The 7073-nt window shown below is 30.9% G+C and overlaps 1 non-coding gene across 1 annotated transcript; it reads right to left on the bottom strand.

The window, feature by feature from the left end:
* Positions 1-4124: 4124 nt before the first annotated feature.
* On the bottom strand, positions 4125-4230 carry LOC114580575. The gene has a single exon (XR_003702022.1). It is a non-coding gene; the product is annotated as a small nucleolar RNA R71 (small nucleolar RNA).
* Positions 4231-7073: the final 2843 nt, after the last annotated feature.

Raw genomic sequence — 7073 nt, 5'->3', positions numbered from 1 at the left:
CGGGGTAAGTCCAGACCTTGCACTGCATTAGTTAGGACGACTGTGGTCTAGTGTCCAAATTAGATTTAAGATCTGGGGCATATTTTTTTATTATAAGACCCCAAATTTCGGGAATATAATCCCAAATTTTTAATAAAATGCTTAACTCTAATTAAAGCTTCATTTCAATCCTAAAACGTAAAGCCGAACACTTAGATTAAGTTGGGACATTTCCTGATGGTTCTGGACTCTCAATGTGTCCCCTACTTCTCTTCTCTTAACTCTGTTAATAATTGTTCAATCTTGATCCATTCCCTTTTGATTTTCCAAACATCATTCATTTTTTTATATCACTCCTAGAAGATCTTACAAAATTTCGTCACTATTTTAATCGAGAGTTTTCGTAGGGGACTCTGTCTCTCTACGATATAATTAATTATGAGGGCTTGCGCTCGTAGGAGATTTGGAACCACACACTCACCTCATTTTAAAATTTGTTTTTCTAAAATCGTATTAGATTTCTTTGGAAAAGAGTTAAAAAATGATTTTCTTTAGTATATTAGAAGGATTATTATTGAATGGTGTTATCTCCTTTTGGGGAGATACACCCTTCTTTGATAAGGCTTTGGATGTGAACCCGACGATCGTACTTCTTGAATATTATAATTGGATATTGAGTTTAACTTCACTTTGTTCCCTCGGGGCTATACGAAGTTCTTTCTAGAATCCAGTCATGATATTCAAGATGAATTTCATAATTCTAAGTCTGAACACCGTCATGAAATTTTATTTTCATCATTCGGGGTAATATACTTTTTCTACCGAGTTGATTCGACTTTAGAATTAGAATTAATCTTCAATTTTAAGATTCCCAAAGAAAGCTAATATTTTTCAAAACTTGTTTTCAAAATTCCACCAACACTATCATAGCATAACGTTTGATAGTCCTCATTCACCATCACATGACGCCTATTATGACCAATCCATCAGCCATTGACATCTAAGTGTCATCTTATTAATTATCTGGTCAACATTTCTATCATAAGAGCAACTAATTTGATTCCCTATAATCACTTGAATTTTAATATTCCCTTTAATGGTCACATAATGCATGCCCATGATCATTGATGTCCATGAACTATTAATTTTCTTATAAATCATTTTGTCTTCGCTCATATCACGAGTAATATTTAGTCTCTCCCATCTTCTCCTAAACTCAGACATTCCTAATAATCTATTATTGAAGTTACCAATAACTAGCATATGATTATTTTTAATTATCAACATCTAATGCCCTTGCTTCTTACAACCCAACCTCCCCTATAATCTAAAGAATGGTCAAGAAAATTGTTGATCATCACCTAATGTTTGACATTCTTCATTGACCTTCACATAATACTTATCAAAGACCAATAATATTTGATGTATATTATACACAAATATACGAAGCCCATTTTTCAAGTTGCTTGATCTCACATTACATTAGGATAGTGATTAAACACACTAACAACATCACATGAATGCTAATATTCCTTGTTGATAATCACTTGACATCTTCAAATGATAGATATCATCTAGGCTAGTGTTAACTGACATTTGATGTCGTCTCTCATAGACCAAAATTTTGACCAAGCTATTTGTTTTCTTGACAACAACTATAGCATGTCAAGACACCTCCTACTAATTTTAGGTTTGAAAATGTATGTGTTTCAAATGTGAAATTTTGTATGAAAAGTACTTTAGCTATTGTTTTTTTGTAGGGTAATCTCAAAGAGAAGGTCAAATGAATGAAGATTATGAGTAGCATTGTAGATCCAGGGTCAAAATAAAGAGCTCGGTGCCACAATGCTGCAATGCTTAAGAGGATAATTTTTAAGGCTAAAGGCAGACAAGATGATGTCATATAGCTAAAAAAAAAAAAATGATGTCATATAGCTAATCAGCCAGCTTTAGTGTTAAATACAAGCATCGTAATGCCATGTCTTCAAACACCAAAACACTCTGAAGGAAATTTTTATACATTAATGATAGAGAGGTTGGTGCCATAATGTCATATCTCTAAGTTCCAGAGTGCCATATTCAATGCCAAAGTTATAGTTCACTGAACGCAGCAGCGCCAAATCTCCTCAATGCCATGGTGGGGTGACAATTTTTAGTTATAATTGAAGAGAAGTGACAATTCCCTGTGAGTGTCACGACACTAGCAAAGTAGTGTCACAATGTTGTGGGCCAGACTATTCAGTTTGTTTATTATTTTGCATGTAGTATAAATAGGGGAATTTATTTAAAGTGAAGAAACTTTTATTAAGGGGGGTTTCTAGGAGAAACTTATGGAGAGAGTTTGGGAGAACTTCTTCTCTACTCCCTTCTCTAGTTTTTTTTTTTTTCAATAAAGGAGTATTATATGTGTGTTTGTTGATTTTAAGATAATTGTGGAGTGGACTTATGAAGGAAAGCAAGGCTTTTCTTTAAAGTTTATTTTGGTTTGTTGTGTGATAGAAAAGTCCCCCTCAAACTTAAGAGAAAATTCTATAAGATGGTGGTGAGACCTGAAATGCTTTATGGTGTAGAGTGTTGGCCATTTCAAGAGAAGAATAATATTAGAAATGGCCTTTCTTTTTTATATTTAAATGGGAATTTGGCTCTTAGCATGACAAATTGAGAACAAGGATTCATGTAGCCGACCCCAGATAGTGGGATAAAGGATTGATGTTGTTGTTTCTCTTGTAAAATTTCCATTTAGAATTACAATGAAAATCTTATTGTTTGTTTTGTTCAACATGCAACTTAGTGACTTATTTATTGTTTCTAAATTTATTATGTGAGAATGGTATTGTGTGCAGTGTAGATAAGGCTACAATAATTCATGTTATAAAACTATTTCCTGCTACCCCACTATTCATTTAATTTTGTTATGTCCATATTCAAGATTAAAATCTATTGTGATTTATATTCTTGATAGAGGCATAGAGGAATAATTATGGAAGCTTGAATAGAATCCTGAAAAATATAGACATATGAATTTTTATGTTTTTAGGATCTATAAGGAGATCTTGTGCAAACGATGAAGTTAGGGATTTGCACAGTTAATCATAACTTTCACTATGGTTCTAATGAGCTTTATAGAAATGAAGAACTATTCATGCTCTGATTCACAATTATTATTAAGTAGCCTTATTTTGCATGCACATAATAACCATTACTTTCATAAATTTAGAATTCTTATAAAAATCTAAAACATCTTTCAAGCACCACGATTTAATTATATTTTTTACTCCTTCGTCAAATATTTTATTTATTTTGTAAGATAAATCAAGTGATTGATAAAATGAGTAATTAGCTTGTAAGGATAGTAAACTAATTTTGCATGGGAAGGATACACTATCATTATTACATACTTGAATGGCATGTGCACTTGCGTAATTCCATATTAACCAGTCAAGTTTTTGGCATCGTTGTTGGCACCATTGTCGTGGAATCGACGCCATTATCCTTATCAAGTTGATACTTCATTTTAAGATCACTGATTTAATTTTAATTGTGTTTGTATTTTATTTCAAACCATTTGATGTAAATTTTCTTATAAACTACAATTTATAAGTTTACTTATTATTTTTATTATTTCATTTACATTGTGGAATGCTTCTTATTAATTTTGTTAATAGTTGTATGCTTGTTAGAGAAAAGTCCTTTATAGTACAATTTGAACTTAAAACAGAGAAAACTCTGAGAAAATTTAGAAAATCTTATAAATGTTTAAAAATCATGGCAAACCAACTCAATGAAGATGAGCAACCCAAACCACTTGGCACTATTCAAACTCAGTAGTTGATGGAATACCAAAATATTAGTGAACTGATCATCCAAGCCAATAAGTTTGAGTTAAAACCAGCAATCATTCAAATGGTGCAAAATTCATAGTTTGGTAGATCCCATGTAGAAGATCCAAACCTACTTATAACTAGTTTTTTAGAGATATGTGCCACAGTGGAGTCTCTGATGATGTCATTAGATTGAGGTTATTACCATTTCTCTTATGAACAAAGCTAAGTTGATGTTGAACTCTTTATCCTAATTTTGATTACTCCTTGGAATGGTTAGCTAAAAAATTCTTAGCCAAATATTTTCCTCCTTCCAAGGCTACAAAACTTTGGAATGAAATTATTTCATTTACCCAATTTGATAGCAAGTCTAAATATGAAGCTTGGGAGAGATTTAAAGAATTATTAAGGAAGTGTCCACACCATGCTTTACCCAACTGACTAATAAATCAAACCTTTTATAATAAACTTGTATGTTCTTTAAGGTCTATCATAGACATAGTAACATGAAGGTTATTAATGTCAACAAATTTTTATGAGACCTATGCTTTAATAGAAAAAAATTTAAATAATAAATTTTGATGGCCTTCTGATAGGATCCATCTTAAGGTGGCCACTTTTATACGACACTGGTATCTTAACAATCTTAACCTTACAAGTAGCTAATTTTTCTAGGAAGCTAAATAATTTAGGTGCATGTTCTAGCCGAAGAGCACATATTAGTGAAGATGAGAATATGCACAACGAAATAAGTGAGTCTTACCATTCTAGTGTAGAATCTTTAAATGGGGTCAATAATAGGAAGAGTAGTCCTTACACTAATGCATATAATCTAGACAAGAAGAATCATCCAAATTTTAACTAGAATAATAATCAAACTATAGGGAATAATCACAAGCCTTATAACTAATCTAATCATGTAGATAATTGGAATCCTCAACAACCTAAAACCCTATAGTTAATATTCCTAATGGGTTTAACTCTAATAATCAATATAAGGACAAAAAGCTTTTCTTAAAGGATTTAATGTTATAAATGGGGACCTAATTATAGAGCCAATAAGTAACCATAAGAAATATTGTAAATCGATTAAGGCAACTGGATAGTTCCTTAAATAATAGTCCTCAAAGGATTATTATTTATAAACATCGAGGTGAAACCTAAGGATAAGAGGAAGGAGCACTGCAAAGAAACTAAGTTGAGGAGTTCAAGGGAATTAAAAGAGAATGTTAGAGAGAAAGACCATGTTGATAACTCGGAAGCCGAACTTGAACCCAACCAACTCATAGGGCAACCTATATAAGATTTAGTAGATAAAAAACCCATTAAGAAGGTTGTAGAGAGACCACCATTACCTTTTCTCCAAAGACTTTAAAAGTGGAATTTGGATAAGCATTTTTAAGAATTATAGAGGATTTTAAGAAGTTAGCTATTAATATGCCATTTATAGAAGATCATAAGTGGATGCTTAGCTATACTAAATTCATGAAGAACATTATGAGCAGGAAAGAAAATTGTGAGATTTGAAACTATAGCATTGATTGAGGAATGTGGTGCAATTATTCATAAAAAAATATTCTCAAAAGTTGAAGGACCTTACTAATTTTACCATTCATTATGCTATTGGGGAGGGATTTTGCAAAGCACTATATGAATTAGGAGCTAGCATTGACCTCATGCCCTTATAAATGTTCAAAAGACTAGATCTAAGAGTGGTTCAACCTATCATAATTACCTTTTAATTGGTTGATCTTAACTTATCCATGGTGTGATAGAGAATATTTTGGTTAAGGTAGATAAGTTTCTCTTCCTATAGATTTTATTAAGTTAGATATAGAGGAGGATAAGAAGATTCCAATCATTATGGGTAGACCTTCCCTATCCTTTGGTAGAGCCAAGATAGATGTTCAAAAGAGAGAATTAATTATAAGAGTACAAGATAGGAGGTAACATTTAATGTATTTAATCATATCTGTTAATTTAGATGAATCACAAGAGGAGAAGTACGTTGATGAAGGTGTTAAGGATATGAAGACATAATTTATCCTATTTTTTATAATGCTTGAGTGAACCCAATTTATTATGTAACCAAGAAAGGATGATTAATTATTATAACTAATGAGAAAAATGAGTAGATCTCCACCAGAACTGTATCTTGATCGAGAATTTATATAGACTATAAGAAATTGAATAAAGTTACTAGAAAATGGCTATTTTATCTTGTTATTCATTGATTAGGTGTTAGATAGATTGGCAGAGCACCCATATTATTATTTCTTACACTATCATATTCTTATAAGTCCCTATGGTATCTTTGCTTTTAGGAGAATGTATTTTGTTTTATATAATATCTCTATTACTTTTCAAAGATGCGTGATGGCTATATTTTTTAATTTTATTAAGTAGGACATTGAAATGTTTATGGATGATTTCTCTATTTTTGGCACTACTTTTGATTATTTTTTAGAGCAATTGGCTCATATCTTAAAAAGATGTGAAGAAATAAATTTAGTGCTAAATTGGGATAAATTTAAGTTCATGGTGACAAAAGGCATTGTTTTAGGTCATAAGATATCAGAGAGAGGGAAGGAGCTCGATAGAACCAAAATCCAAGTGATAGAAAACTTGCGATCACCCAATTTAGTTATAGCTGTTAGAAGCTTCTTAAAACATGCATATTTTTATAGAAGATTCATAAAGAAAATCTTTAATATCATAAAGCTATTATGTTGTTTGTTAGAGAAATATATTCCTTTTGAGTTCACTAAAGAGTGTTTATAAGCTTTTGAATTATTAAAATAAAATTTAATCACTTCCTTCTTAAAAATTATTGCAAACTTCTGTGTGATGCAAGTGATTTTATTGTTGGAACAATCTTAGGATAAAGAACAGAAAGGATAATTTATGTTATTTATTATGATAGCAAAATCTTAAATGAAGCTCAAATTATTTACACAACAAATGAGAAAGAATTACTAGCAATTATTTTAGCCTTTAATAAATTCAAATCCTACTTGATTAGCTACAAAATCGTTGTTTATATTAACTATTTTGCTATTAAGTACATTATAACTAAAAAGATGAAAAACCTAGATTGATAAATTGGATAATGCAAATAATTACGTATTAAGAAGGGAAAAAAAAAATCAAATAACAGATCATTTATCTAGAATATATTTGGAAAAATTACCCCTTGCTCATGTAACTAAAATTAATGAGTTTTTTAGATGCGTATTTATTTATATTAAGTGAGCTTGAGCATTTTCTAACTTG

This window comes from Dendrobium catenatum, unplaced genomic scaffold, assembly GCF_001605985.2.
Source record: "Dendrobium catenatum unplaced genomic scaffold, ASM160598v2 fragScaff_scaffold_1104, whole genome shotgun sequence".
Taxonomy (NCBI): domain Eukaryota; kingdom Viridiplantae; phylum Streptophyta; class Magnoliopsida; order Asparagales; family Orchidaceae; genus Dendrobium; species Dendrobium catenatum.
The sequence above is the reverse complement of the archived record's forward strand: the minus strand, read 5'-3'. Positions and strand labels throughout refer to the sequence as shown.